Source organism: Neocloeon triangulifer, unplaced genomic scaffold, assembly GCF_031216515.1.
Source record: "Neocloeon triangulifer isolate White Clay Creek 2 clone unplaced genomic scaffold, ASM3121651v1 ptg000017l, whole genome shotgun sequence".
Taxonomy (NCBI): domain Eukaryota; kingdom Metazoa; phylum Arthropoda; class Insecta; order Ephemeroptera; family Baetidae; genus Neocloeon; species Neocloeon triangulifer.
The window spans coordinates 7,401,207-7,416,573 of NW_026775559.1; the positions used below are offsets into that span (position 1 = coordinate 7,401,207).

The following is a 15,367-nucleotide window of genomic DNA, read 5'->3' on the forward strand; positions in this document are numbered from 1 at the left end:
GAAAACACATTGTCTTTATTATCGCGGTCATAAATTCATGAGAATGACGAGCACTTGAATGAGGATGACGAGGCATTGTTTGTTGAGTCTGCTGCTTCTCTTCGTATGCTCTGTGTATGGCCTGATGGTAAACATTAAAGACGGCGAGCGAGAGAGAGCGAATGGCTGGCGCAGTTTTACAGTTTAGCGAAATGCGAGCGTGCTTGAGCGGCACGCTGATTTACGGCCGCAGTTAAAGTTAGAACAAAGCGCTGCTGTCAAAGGCTGGAATTAACGAAAATTAATCTTGTAATCTGCACGCCGAGCGCGACAAACCCTTTCGATGACGTGAACGCAAATTATTGGCTCCAAAATCTGATCAAGTCGAAAATAACTCACGCTCATGTGCAAAATTTATATTGAGTGAACAAACATATTGTTATAAAGATAAATAAATTTTTATGCGCAAAATGCTGACTATAAATGTAGTTTTATTAATCAAGCAATAAAATAAATGTCCAGTTGGGAAATTAATTTTTTAAACCAATATTATTAGTAAGTTCAAACCTTATGTTATATTTATATATATATATATATATATTTTATTGTTGTTTATTTATCCAATTGTTACAACCCCGTTATTTACAATCATGAACACATTATAAAAAAAAATCAATTTATTAAATAAAATAATTTATTATATTACAAAATCTATAAAAAAATCTTCACTTGGAAAAACATTTTAAATTATATTATTAACTATACTTAGTTTTGTTTAAAATAATTTTTTATTTTTACCTAATATTTGTAAAGCACATTTTATTTATTATATGTACTAACGAGTTAAAGAGTTCATGTAATTCCAAATATGTTTTCGTATTCGTAACTTTCTTTAGAATAAAATTATTAAGTCAATAATAAAAAAAAAATCATAATTATGTATTAAATATAACTTTCATTTAGACCAGGTGCTCTAATAAAAAAAAAATCATATCTACCTGTCTATAATTTGACTCTCTACCAAAATAAATTCGAACTTTTGTATCATTTCACATTAGAGCTTATCTGGAGCATACAAAAAACTAGCTATATTTTGTGCTGCAGAGTTTAGAACTAACGGAAATAAAAATTTGGTGCAAAATGAAAGGGCTATATATAAAGCGGTGTAATAAAAATACTCGTTCGTTTTTTAAATTTTTGGTTGTCTATTTGTGTTCTCCGCGTGAATTCAAGTAGAAGTACTTTAATCCTAGCAAGTGAACCGGTCGAGCAGAATTTTTTGCCCATAGCACACAGACTAACGCCATCGAAACTTTAGACGTCGGCGAATCGGTCTGGGGAACTTTGGAGGATTAGCAGTGTTATTTGCTCAGCTAAGTGAGTTTGCAGATAAAATTTGATGCGAATTTTCATAGGCGCTGAAATTGGTGAGTGCGATTGTTTTGGCCGGTCAAAAGGCCCGGCGGACTAATAATAAAAATAATAATCTGGCAAAAGCCTGGCCATTTTTTGAGTTGGTGGCTCTTGGGTCACGTCAGCGGCAGGAACGTGGCAAGACAAAGCGGACGAGGCCTGAATTAAACGCGCACGTCAATTTGAGCGTAGGGAAGAAACGACGGTGGAATCGCATGATGGCCAAAATCCGATTTGGAAAGGAAGGGCGAGCACACACGACTCTCGAATTGGCGCCGCTCCAACTATAATAATGCCACTGCCGCGCCGCTTCATAATGGCAGTGCAAGTGGTTGATTTAGCCGCGGCGTATTGTCTGGGGGGCCAAGCGATATTTATGCGCCGATTTTCCTTTTCTCTCTCTCTGGCTCGTTCAATAATAAAGTCGGCATGTACTGCTTGCTCAGTTACTTAGTCAGAGAGAAACTTTGTGTGTATTATCTGCTGAGACCCGAACTGGGGATGCGACGGTAAATCTAGAATTAATGCTCCCTTTCGACGCAGTCAGCATAAATGGGATTTTTAAATTGGATCATGCAAGGGCGAGTTAATAGGAAATTTAAATTGTTTCTAACGAAGCTGCTGAAAATCGGCCCCGGGCTGGAAACCTTATTTTGAAAGCCTTGAGAACAGCACAGTCATGGTGATTTGAAATCTCACAAGCTACTTAATTAAATAGTTAAATTTGAGAATAATTTTTTTAAATTTAATTTCTATTATGTAAATTATATCCTATAAATGCAACAATAATTGCCAAAACAGAGCTATAGCATATAAATTAGAAAAAAAGGGAAAAAAGCAGTTTTCTAAATAATGTTTTTGCTATAAAAACCCTTACCTTATTTTAATTGAAATAAAAAAATTTTCTTAACCGTCAATAATTACTAACTAAATCTGTTCACAAATACCATATAAACACAATAAATATACCAATAACATCAAAAATTTAATATCCTCTTAAATATTCACATTTCAACACAGGAAATAATTCAACCATCTCTTATACTTATCCATCTATGATGTGAATTCATTTTTTATTTCAAAATTGAGGAAAAGCTTAGATGAAATTAAATGTTTCTGTCAAAAAATTTATTTCGTGTTGTATGAGTTCTGTTTCATGGAAATACACATCTAAATGGGATATACAAACTGACTTATTTAATCAAAAAAGCAAATCCCTTTAACTCCAGCTTGCAGATGAAATAAAACCCGGCGAAAAACAACTGGCGCGAAAAGCCGCAAAAAAGAAGCAAAGAAGAATTGATTAAAACAACCCGCAACACAATAAAACACTCCCTCGCGTTGCAAAAAAATTCTAAGCTCCCGGCTCACGCGAATATATAAAAAGAGAAAAAGGCACCGTGACGAGAGAGAGGAGGAATTTTGCTTTTCCTAATTCGGTGCAGAGATAAAACGTGGGCGTTGCTTTTTTATGCGTCGAGTGACCCCCTCGCGCTGCAGAGCATAAAACATCGGCGGCGAGATAAATGAAGCCGGCGCGAGCGAAATAATTCGGATAAAAAATTATACGGCGCGTGTTTTTCCAGCTCATCGTCGGCCGGCGCCGAGTCATTTGTTTATGGGCGAGCGGCGCTCGAAACGTCGCAGCTGCTATGAACTGGCGCTAAATGAGAGGTTAATTGCCGAGGACGGGCCCACCATCCATCTCGACCCGCTCTCATAATGTGCCGAGGTGAAAAATGCGGTGCTGCGGACCAGGTGCCAGACACGTGTGTGTCTGCAGCACAGCCTCACACTGACTGATGGCGCCGCCAGATTAAATGTGGCCGCCACATTGGTACGTCCATTGTTGGTCGCACAATGAACAATTAAATTGTTTCATTTTAAATTTTCAATATATTTTAATTAATAAAAAATAATATTCTTCTTATTTTATAAATATTTTCTTATATTTTATTGATTAATTTGCGATAATTATTTATAAATATATTAATATATTTAAATGACGAAAACATAATGAAAACTTCTCGAAATTTTGATACCTCACGTTGCGCACTAACAAATAATATATTATTATATTTATACTTGACCGCATGCTGCAATTATATTTGGATAATATTTTGAGTCGATTGACTGTCTACATGCAAATGAGGGAAATTGATTATTTCTATTGAAGGAGATATCAACGATTCAGAAGATAATTAAAAAAATTTATAATTCTGATGCAGTAAGTAGAGAAACAGCCAAGGAACAAACACTTGTTTAGTAATTCTAATTAAATCATCGGGATCGGTATATCATTTATAAAAAATTGTACTAAAGTATTAATTTTGATTAAATCTAATATAATATATTACAAACCTCTTATTTGGTTACTCAATCAAGCCATTCAATTATTATTGATGCAGTGGTTTAATCTTTAAAGATCAACGCACAAAAATAATTTGTGATGATAAAAAAAATGCAAATTTTAGCAAACATGTTACTAACAATAAGACGTGGAGACTAAAAAAGTTCACTAAACCTACATAAACATGATCATAAATTAATTATATATTTTTTTATTATGAAAAGGTTCACAAACCATCACAAACAATAATTGTATCAATTTAAATCTAATCCAGTCATAAAAATTATTAATAAAAAAATCATAAATCGTAATCAGCAATAAAAAGTGTTTAAAAAAGCTTCTTCAAAAAGACATCGTGGTGCTGCACGTGCGTTTAATTATTCTAGGAAGGATGAGCGAAATCTGGCGATTGCTATGCAAGCGGCGGCTCCAGTGTTTGAACTTGCGAGGTGGATTTCCTTTGATCCTCGCTCGGCATGCCGAGTCAGGCTCGATCTCCATCTCTCTCTTGCCATTAAAAATATACAAAAAAGGAGGTGCAGAGAGACTAAGCCTTAAGCCGCAGACAACAGAGAGCAGAGCGATTTCATAGCACGCGAGTGATGAAATTGTCAAGGGCGGTTTCTTGCTTGTTGTGCACTCTCGAGTCGGTGACGAAATTGGTGCTTCAAGGCAAACTGCGCCGGCAATTAGCATATCGGGACACGATAATAATTACCCTCGATGCGATGCGTTATTGGGGCGGCTTGTGCAAACAACGCGGTCTTAAACAAGCTGCCGGATCGAGAGGCGCTACGTCCATTAGGGGAGCTACCATCATCGACCAGGAAAATGCAAATTATCGGTTGTGATGAGCACCATGACAGCCTTGGAATGAAATCAAACTGCAGTTGATCCACGGCCGGGTTTTGAAGAATGGAGAGAATGAAATATCCTGCGCCAATAGAGTTGAAGGACTTTCGCCCAAATTGCGAGGCGCCATCTGGCCAAAATGGTCTCTAATCCAATAAGGAGCTTCATTTTCCAGAATGAGGTAATACTGACAAAAAAAAATGTACAGATAAATGTCAAAGCAAACTCATTTAATTCTGTGGGGTAGAAATGCGAGTCAAACAGTTTCATGACACTCTAAATTTGGAATAAGTTGCGAATTCTGCACATCGCGCGCCTCAGAAATCCAGGTTGAGCAGGTTCTTCGTCCACCACCTCCCCGTCGTCGGTGATTTCCTGTCCTTCCGGGAGCCTGTTCTCAAGGATGTGCAGGTAATCAAGGAGTTTTTGTCTACCTTGAAAAAAGCGTGAATTATTAAGTAAATCTTAAGCATTTAAAAATTTAATTTACCAACTAATCAATCCGTTGGGCACGAAGCCATTGTAGATGCAAATGGCGAAGAGCTCTTCGGTGGTGAGGGAAGCAAAGTGCCCACCAATGACCGCGTCTTGGAGACGCTTCGGGAGGTTTAGGGTGGCTATGCCCTGCTGAGGCTTGTGGTAAATTTTGCCGATGAGAATTTCTATCTTGTTTCTCCTGGCGTAGTCATAGAGGACCTCAGCGTGCCGGAGGTAGCCTGAGAGAAATATTTAAAATAAAAATTTAAATTCTTCATCAAAACGACCAAAAGATTTCTTTTACATTCAGATCGGGCAGTCTCGGGGGCAAAGTGGAAGGCAATTCTTCTCCAGTGACGCGATCCAATCGCCAGCTGGCTTTAAAGGTTGTGCGCTTGTACGCTGGAAACAAGCACGCTGGAAGGTGGAAGGCCTGCATTTTATCAGATTCGCAATCGAAATATGGATTGGATAAAAGAATCTTCGGCGAAAATTCAAGAAGAACCGTTGGAAACGATTTTTTTAGTGAATGATCGATCAAATATTTGAAAATGGTTAAATTGTTGTGATTTTTTTGCATTGTTGAATCAATAAAATTTTTCTGCTTGTGTATTTGAATCGTTGTTAAAGCGCAACAATGTGATATAAACTTTATAATATTAAAGGCATTTCATTTATTTTTTATATCATATTTTTATGCAAATAAAAAAATGTCGAATGAATTGACCGCTCGTAGAGCGCATGTACCAAAGAAAACTATCAAAAGTATTTAAATACCATTTTTCTAGGGGGTTATCTCGGCGGGAGGTTGCAGAAAAACTAGAGGTTTTTGCATAATTAAAACAAAATTTCTAATATTGAAATAATTACAATTACGCCTCTCATTCTCACACTCATTTGAAAGCAGAATTCAAAATATTTTGTTTGCGCCAAAAGCTGTAGTCAGCTGTGATAATAATAATAATAATATATTGGAAAAAGGATCCTCCAGAACAAGATGATCTAAAGGAGGTCCTGAGCTTTTAAAAATCTGATATAATACGCTTAAGTTATTTTTTTGTATTATATGATCACTTGCCAGCTTTGTGTACGACATTTGCCCTTTTCTTTGGTCATAAAAGCATTCGCTTATTTGTTTTCACTTGGACAAGCAATTTCTAGAATGGACTGATTTTCCAGTGGTAATAGAAAAAAGTAATTCCGAGCTCCCCTAACGACCCAGCGGCCACGCGCTGTTTCATGCACAAATAACGGTGCGTGGGATGCGGCTCTGGGATAAAGTAAGAGAGGAAGATGCAAATTATCGGTTGTGATGAGCACCATGACAGGCCTTGAAATGAAATTGATCCACGGCCGGGTTTTGAAGAATGGAGAGAATGAAATATTGAGTTATTCACAAAAATATTGCCAAAATATCCTTTAAAAATTAAATATCATTTAAAATAATTAGAGCAATTTTAATTATTATTATTTTTAGGGGACCAGGAATTTTATTTAGAGCTTCTTTTTGCAAGTTAAAAAGTGGAAATGTAGGGGGGGAAATATATTTTTTCCTATAATTTTCCATACCAAGCCATAAAATTATTGATACTAGTTTTATTGCTTTTGATGATGCTGAGAATAATAATAAAAAGAATATAGAAATTTTAAAAAATCTAGAAATCTTCTAAACTCCATTGGTTTCCCCCCTTTTTTTTAGAAAAAATATAACTCTTTGACCTAAGAAAAAAAAGAAAAACATCAAATTTTGGTGCATGAATAATAAATAAAAATTCCACAAAAGAGTTTCTTTGGTCTCTTTTAACGTTGGGTTGACTAATTTCATAAACATGGACGCTGAAACGAGCAGCTTTTTTTCCCGCTCGAGAGGGCCCATTCATTCTAAAAAAATATCAACTACTGGCGTGCATGAGAGAGGCTGGCAAAACATTTCAGAGATTGCTTTATCCCAAGGCCATAACCTTTACCGCGGCCGGAGTAATATTGCTAAAAGGAATTTTCGGCCGCGCGCACCATCTTTGCGCGCCGCCGCTTTCAAAGGCGCTAATGTCGCGGCGAGAATTTGCAGGGGTGAGAAGAAAAAAATTGCCGCCTGAAATATGGCACCGAGCAAAAAGTGCGCGACTAATCTCTACAAGATTGCCAAGCGCCGACTTTTTTTGCGCCGGCACAAGAATGAATGGATGGGTGAAAAAAAAAGAAGAAAAGAAACCCCTTCTGCTGCGGGTCCCGCGAGCCGTTGGGCAATTTTTCCCGCCTTGTGCATTTTATGAATAATGGATATATTCCTCGCGCGCGCCCAAGGTACATAAAGCTAAATGGGGTGTCACTAATAATGAAATTTATCGGCCAACGCGCCTCCGTCGTCCGAGGTGTAATCGATATTTTTAATTAAAAACCACCAAACGACGTGTAAATAAAAAAGTCTGGTTTTTATATAATGGTCGCTTTTTTGCGGCGCATCCGTGTGTTTGAAGATACAAAATAAATATCCGTCTCTTGACACACTCGCCAGCCCGCCCACCGACCGGCTCTGGCGGAATGTGTATCGGGGTCTGAGAGACAATAACACATTGTTGCGGAGTGAGAGCCACTTGCGCGTCTGTCGAGGACAAAACGCCAAAATACACACGGACCGCTTTTTGCCGCTCTGCAGACGGAAATTGCGCTTTTGCCCCACCGCGTCCCTTCTCGTCTTACGTCCTGCGCCAATAGAGTTGAAGGACTTTCGCCCGAATTGCGAGGCGCCATCCGGCCAAAATGGTCTCTAATCAGGAGCTTCATCTTCCAGAATGAGGCACTACTGACAACGAGAAATGTACAGAGAAATAGCAAATTTATTATAGTGTTTGATACAAATGCTAGATAATCAAAACATTAATTTCTAAACGATTTTTTCAGGCAAACCTTGGCTGATAATTAGAAATTTACAAACTGGTAGATAATAAATTTGAAATCAGAAACTTGCCAAGCAGAAACAAGAAAAATTTTCAACACAGTTATAGCTCAAAGGTTAATAAAAAAAAATTTAAATTAATTTTATAAATATCTTTTAAAATGTGTTAAAATTTAAATTTGTACCTAAAATTTCCATTTTAATATAGCACACGAAATGTGGCGTTTTAGTAAAAAAATTATAAACTTCGTGATTTAATTCTTAGCGAAAAAAAAAATTGGTAAAAAAATATATATTAAAGATATTTTTAATGAATTTTTTAATACTAGTGGAAAACACAGAAATATAATATCTATTATAAAACTTTCTATGGATAGATTATAAAAGTCATGTAATTTTTTAGAAGGTATAAGATTTTACAAGTAAAAAATTATTTTGTGGTTTTGCCAGTAATAATGGTCTAACTAAGTCTAGTTTAAAGGGAGCAGAAATTCACTGTGCACACAGGAATTTCGTTGAGTGTGTCGCACAAGGGGGCATCGTTCGCTCCACGCCGTTAGTCGTGCACAGCGAGGAAAGGGTTAAAAAGTTTCGCGTGGCGCGCCGAGTAATCGAGAACTTTGAGTAATAAAGAGGAGAAAGCCGCAACTCTGGTCGGCGGCGGGTGGAGCGCGCATGAACCTCGGCGGCCCTAACGAAGTAAATCCACTTAGCCGAAAATTAAATTGCAAACTCCCTGGCGAAATTGTGCCGGATGCGAAAAGGAATTTCGTCGGCTGCGGCAAAATATGATTAGCGTGCGGACTGTTTTCAGAAAAAAATAATAATAAAAAAGTCCTGGGAAAAAAATTAAAATCCTTTGTGCAATTCCATTTTGAGCAAATCAAATATTTGGCAATCTAAAGCATAAAATCTAAAAGGGGGAAACATCTTTAAAGTGACATTAACCGCCGAGCACAATGATTAATTTGGCGCCGAATAATTTAAGAATGCGGCCAAGCGAGCGACTTGTTTCATGATCAAACCCTTTGGGCGATGACTCATCTGAAAATTTTAATCACCACATTGGTAATTTGCGCCCCTTGAGCAAAGTCAGGGCGACGAGAGAGAAGTGGCAAAAAACGGGAAGTTGCAGGCGAGGGCGGAGGAGAGGGCACACGACAATTTCCCTTTGTCCGCGCCGGCCATTCTTCACGAGACGAGAGGCGCTCTGGCATTTGCGCGAATACAATTGCGTTTCCCTTTTGCCGTCATCTTCGGAGGAAATTAAGACCGAGGACCTTTATTTCAAGGACGACAACGCCGGCCGCTTCCGACACTCTCTCTCTCTCGCCCCCGTAATTTATTGCTGGTGCACTTTCGAAAGTCGCAAGCTGGCTGACGGAAGGGCCCGTTTCACTTCGGCTTGTCTAACAAATCTGATTTTCGTCTCAAAAAGTTCCAAACTTCTCCATTTCCTCTTCAATTGAGAGTTTGAATTTCCCCCTAAAAGTGCATCTCTTTGGCAGTTTTAATAATTAAATTTGCGCCTGCCAGATTTCATTAAAAGTATAAAAATGGCTGACGAGCGACTTCAAAGAATTTTTTCAGTTTCTGCCATCAAGGGATTATTAAGAGTTGATTTGCGCCGCGTTTAAGGAAGGGTCAAGTGCAAGAAAGCAGGCGTGTAATTAAAACAATATTGCGTGGGGCGACCCGCTTGTTCGTCTGCTTCAAAGGGATATATTGCAAGTCTCGCAAGTTCGCGGCTCCCTTTCATCTCTGCGAAAGATTTTTAACACACAATAGCGCAGCAAGCTAGCTTTGGCGATGAAAGAGAGGAAATCTCAAAGATTTTCTCTCTCGTCAAAGGGAAAGAAATACGCTGCTCGGTTGCATGGCGAATAAATTAATTTCATCGCGTGGAGCTCCAGCCAAGAAACAATGGCAACTTTTACGGCCACCAGATAAGGAATGTTTTATTCATTCACCCCCGCCGCTGCTTTCCACTTTTCGCCGAATCATCGCCGCTTTTGTCTTTCAACTTGACGTCAGTCCGTCTGTCTGTCCGCTGCCGGCAAAATGAAATTACTCGCGGGCCAATTATTCCGTTCCGTGTCACTGCCAACGCGCAATTCTTCCTGGGAATTGACGCGCGCATGAATTATTAATTGAAGCGCACAGTGCTCTATTTTGCAATGCCAACTATAAAAACAAGAAGTGCAGGGGAATCGTTTAGTTGTAAAAAGCTAACTTATACGTCATAGGAAAATACCAAGTCTTTGTGAGGAAATTTGTGTCTTGTTTTCCCCGGTTTTCCTGTGAACTACGTTAAATTTTAAAAATAGGCAATATGTATAAAAAAATTTGAAAAAAAAAAATGGATTACATTACATTTTTTAGTCTAAACAAAAAACTCAAAAAACGTTGCTTACTTTTTTTTCTTAATTATTATTATTATTAAAAAAAAATAATGTCACATGCAGAAGAGCTTATTTATTAACATTGATCTATTAGTCTGTCAACTTGGTTTATACCCACGATCCACTTCTGTGGTTTTGGAAAATTGGTAATCCCCTTGCGTAATAGGCGAATTTGCTGCATAATCTATTGAAGCGAACTTTGCCTGAAAGCACTTTGCTCTCTGTTTGTGAATGTGTTTGGTATTTACGCGATTGGGCGAGGGCATTCAGGGTGAACGCAGCCCGTCCGCTGCAGAGTCGCGCTGCTTTTGATCGCGCCCGATGAATAATTAATCCAATAATTTATGCCAGCGTTGCCAGCACGCTGCAGGCACACAAAGGCAAAACGCACACGCGCTTCTCAAAGACTCACCTGCGTTGCACAAGATGAGATGCTCGAGAGATGATTGTTGCTTTGTAGACAGGGGTGACGCGACCTGCAACAACAGGCAGCAAAAGAGCCAATTAGTTGGGATAAGAAAGCCGTTCCGACGAAATAAACGTGCGGGGGTGCCAAGAGGCAGATGATAAATGATCAGATCTGTCGTTCCGGTATCGTTTCGGCGATCGATAAATAAAAAATGGATGTATGTGCGCGAGGCTACATAATTGGCTGCGGATAACTCGGATGCTCATCGTTTTCATCCCCGAGTTGGACCCCAGAGGGATTTTTTCCACGAGGGGAAACTCCAATCAATCATTTTTAGTGCCAAATGCTTCTGAAAATATTCTCGTGGAAACGGAAAATCTGCCGCAGGTGCTCAAATTCGAGTTTGTGACGAGATTCGAGAGCAACTCAAATTTCCAATTCTCAACCCCTTCTCGTCCCACGCGTGTGCCACTGAAGCGTAATGTGTGTGCGCACGCGAAACAACCCCTCGTGTTACACAATCATATTATGTAAATTTAATCATAGCCTGTCAGGCGAGATTATGTGTCAAAATATGGCGCGCCAACGTTGTTAGCGCTAATGTCGCTTTGATAATCTACGGATGCTTTCGCGACTCTTCGCAAAGTTTGAAATTAGCTCCTGTTACACACCAACGTAAATTTTACACAGCCGGCTGCCTTGTCTGATTGCGAGTCGTTTTTGATTAAGTTGAGCCAATCCTGCAGTCTGGCTGCTCTTTAGGATGGTTAATTCACTTTAAAACCTTTAAGAATTAAACACATTCTAAAATAAATATTCACATCATTTTAAAAGAGGCTCAAAGTTGCAAATTCTTTAAATGAACCTACTAAAATTAAATGTTCAATGTTAATAATTTAATGGTAATTTTCTGCATTGTTACTTAGTCAGAATGCCATCAAATTTCTTTTGTTTAATTCAAAATATAATTTTATTATTGTAATTTTCATAATTGGTTATGTACATTTAAATACATAAGATTTAAAAAAAGTCCCAGGATGAAAACAAGAAAAAATTACTATTCTTTTACAGGAGTGAAGTCATATATTATTTTTTAGCTAAATTTAATTTTTATTTTTCATTCATCAAATTTGTATTAAATTTTTTTCAGCATAAAGATGATTTAAATGGAAGAATAATTTGTGTTTGAGTCATTTCTCGCGACGGCACATTAATTCTAAACATTATGATGAGTCCCTTGGATTAAAGTGGAAGAGCTGCAGGGGTCTCTACGAGTTTGGAACGAGCACCGTGTTTATCTGTGCGCTTGAAACAAGTGCGAGAGGGACACGAGAGCAAGTCCCGTTGGTTCGCGTGTGCGTTGAATGCAAAGCTAAAGGACAGTCTCTCTCTCTGGCTCTCGTAATGCAGCAGCAGATTATATTATCCATAAAGACATTACGTTAAGCCTTCCGCCTACAAAACGCGATTCCGAATGCCCCTCCCTCGCCAGCACACAGTCTGCTACTGCTCTAGAATACATACTATATTTGCATTTTTCCAACCCCTTTTGCTCAGATACTTTTTGCTCGCCGGCAGCGGCGAAACACGAAAAACAATTTGCATCGCTGGCCGGCCATGCTCGTGCTAAAAACGTACACACAAACCCACTCGTGGCGGCAAACACAGCCAACCCACAGCGTTTGACTGCTGCAAATAAAATTTTATCGATGAACGGGCAAATGAAGCTTGAAATTATTTCATTAAAGTTGTGGTGAAAAATCCGAGGTTGCCACAGGGAGAAATAATGCAACAATGAAGAGGGTGCCAAAGCAAACAAATTGCGTTGATTATTTTTGCACCGGTAATCAGATTTTTGATTCGTTTTCAACCCCTTCTGTTGTTTCAAATTGAATTTGTTTGTTCTGCTTTCAATTTGTTTTAATGCACTTTTGTTTAGTCCTTTGCATATTTTATAAACGTATTAAAGCAATTTTTAATAATTATTGAATGATTTAAAAGTAAAAAAAAAAATTCCCCTGAAAATTAAAATATTCACAAAAACCAAAATTTAGAACAATGACTATTAACTAATTAATGAAACAAAGCAATTATGAAAACTGCACACAAGCTTAAATTATAGTTTTATTGTTAGATTTTAAAGTTAAATTTAAAGTAAAAAAAGACAAATTTTTTTAATCCTATCGAATAATAATATTCACCTCATAACATCATAATTACAATTTCCAAAGAAGAAACTATCAAAAAATATTGTTTAAAACTTATTATAAGGACTAAAATCCCTTTGGTCATCACCATAACATATCCAACAATAGAAAGTTTTGACAAATCAAAAGTTTTGAATTGCTTGGCAGATTTGGTCAAACTGGCGTTTTGTGCAGCCGCAAAAGTGCCGTCCTCGTTTACCTTCGAGCCGTTCGACCAGCGTCCCAAAGGTGCAGAGAATTTGGTAACTACGGCAATAACGGGGCGAAATATGGACGCGAGAGCAATATATAAAAGCGGGGGGTGAGGCAGAAAGAGCGACCGCGAACACGAGAGCAAAGGACATATTGAACAATGTCGGGCCTAATTAAGCCTCGGGGGAATGGAGCGCGCACTAAAATTCAACCCCGACGGCAAACAGCGTCCTCCTCTCGCTGAAGCTAGTTTGGTATGCGTCGACTGCACCACCACCACCACCCTGCAGACGTGCGGGGGTGTGCGAGAGCGGTGCCTTTTTAACACCCCCTTCTAAACTAGTCAGCCGATGATGCTTTATCGGGCCGAGGCACTCGTTAACCTTTCCTAATCAATTTTTCGCCGCTGCTGGAACGCGAGGTGCTGAAAATTTGATGCTCGCCCGCCGAACGAACGGTGGGTCGTGCGTCTGCCTCGAGCAGTTAATTAATTAATACCTGGCATGACTGCGTGCAGCGCGCACGCCGGGCTGAATTTCACCGTGCCAGATTTTCCATCAAGCCGATTGCGCCAATTTGCAGCGCCTCAGGAATGCCGCTTTCGCGATGCCTTTAAAAAGTCACTTGGTTTCTGAGCTAGGTTTGAAATTGTCGTTTGAAAATAAATTGTAAACTTAAACTATTGTTTCAGGCAAGTGATGATGAAAAAGTTTAGTTGGGTTGTAATTATAATGCATTGTTTCTTTAAAAATAAGTTATATTATTACACTGCTTTGTGCCCAATAATTTAATGTTAAAAAATTGCACAAATATGAACAATTATTACTCATAAAAATTAATCATAACATTTAATGTTATTATTTTTTTTTTTTTTGTAAAAACATGTTCAGTAGAAGTCAATTTTTCATTTTCCCCGGTTTTAATTAAAATTTAAGCTTTTGTTTCATTTTATTTCTAAAATTTAAAAAGGTGATGTAATTATTTCAAAATTATATTATAACGTATGGTGTTATTTAAAACATCATTTAATATTGTTAAAATATAATTATCTTGTCTGAAGACTGAAGTACAGGTATAATATATCATTGCCTAATCGTTGACAATGTTGAACAGGTGAAGTTGTTCTTATTGGTATGAGTAAAATCATCAATAAATAAAAATTATAAGTAAATACAATAAATAAAGAATCTTCCAGGAAATCATTTAATGATGGCAACTATGAACCATAATAAATATATTTCTTCTCCGAGGTTTAATCACAGTTTGCATTTGCATTTTGAATTGAGGTTGAGAGGGTTTTCATTTCATAGATAGCTGCGCAGATTGCAAGCGTATGAAAATATACTACTCCGGATATGAATTGAAGTGTATGAAGTGAAAAAAGCCACTCCGGGTAATTGGCAGCGTCCGTGCTGAGCTCACGTGTAAGCACGTTAATTTGCATGTTTGAGTGGGACGGCGAGCAGGGCGTATTAATTAAAAAGTCGCGATGATCTCCTCATTCGCATGCGGCACTCGAGCGCGGATCAGTTGGAATTATTTTGCTAACAAGCAAGACGAGTCATATATTGACCGCAGCTCAGCGAATTTGCCCGAGAATAAATTCCGCTGACCTATTTCATTTTGCTCTTTGCCGGTTAATCGCGCGTCGCATCGTGCTACAGAGATAAATAAATTTAATTGCATGCAAGTGGGATAATGACCGCCATTGGGAACAGAAAAAGTAAATAAACACATTGTATTTATTGCCCGGCTTTAAACATGCGACAAAGATAATAATTGCTCCAGACTAGTAGTGCTTTGCTTTTTGTCCACGGAATTTATATTCATTTAAAATCGTCCTATTTGCAAAATGGGTATAAAGAAAGAGGAAGTTCATTATTTTTGCGTGCACAATTAGCACCGCTGTTAAATCAATGCAAATTGGCAAACTTTCCTCGCTTTATTGCTATTAAATTTACTTGCAGAATAATTAACGCGCGATATTATGGTCCATTGATTTCTCACACCAGCTGCACTTGGAGAATGTTGAAGAACTTTCCTTGTTGGGAGGAAATTTGTTTCGAACAGCAATTTATAATTATTTTTCATTATTTCTGTTTGCTGAATGTTGGCAAAACTTCCAAGATTGATTTCAGTGATAAAGATAAAACTTTTCCTCTTAAGTTTAATGAGCGCTTTTTTATGCCC

At 38.1% G+C, this 15,367-nt stretch overlaps 1 protein-coding gene across 6 annotated transcripts in view; it reads right to left on the reverse strand.

Annotated features, from left to right (window-relative positions):
- The window catches only part of LOC132202951 (teneurin-a), a 322,154-nt gene that overhangs the window by 225,979 nt on the left and 80,808 nt on the right, over positions 1–15,367 (reverse strand). For 5 of the 6 annotated variants that reach the window (XM_059630319.1, XM_059630318.1, XM_059630313.1 and 2 more), the window contains exon 2: positions 10,782–10,845. The exons of the other annotated variant lie outside the window; for it this stretch is intronic. The gene's annotated coding sequence lies outside the window, so the exon portion shown is untranslated. The remainder of the gene's footprint in view (positions 1–10,781; positions 10,846–15,367) is intronic. 6 annotated transcript variants of the gene reach the window in all.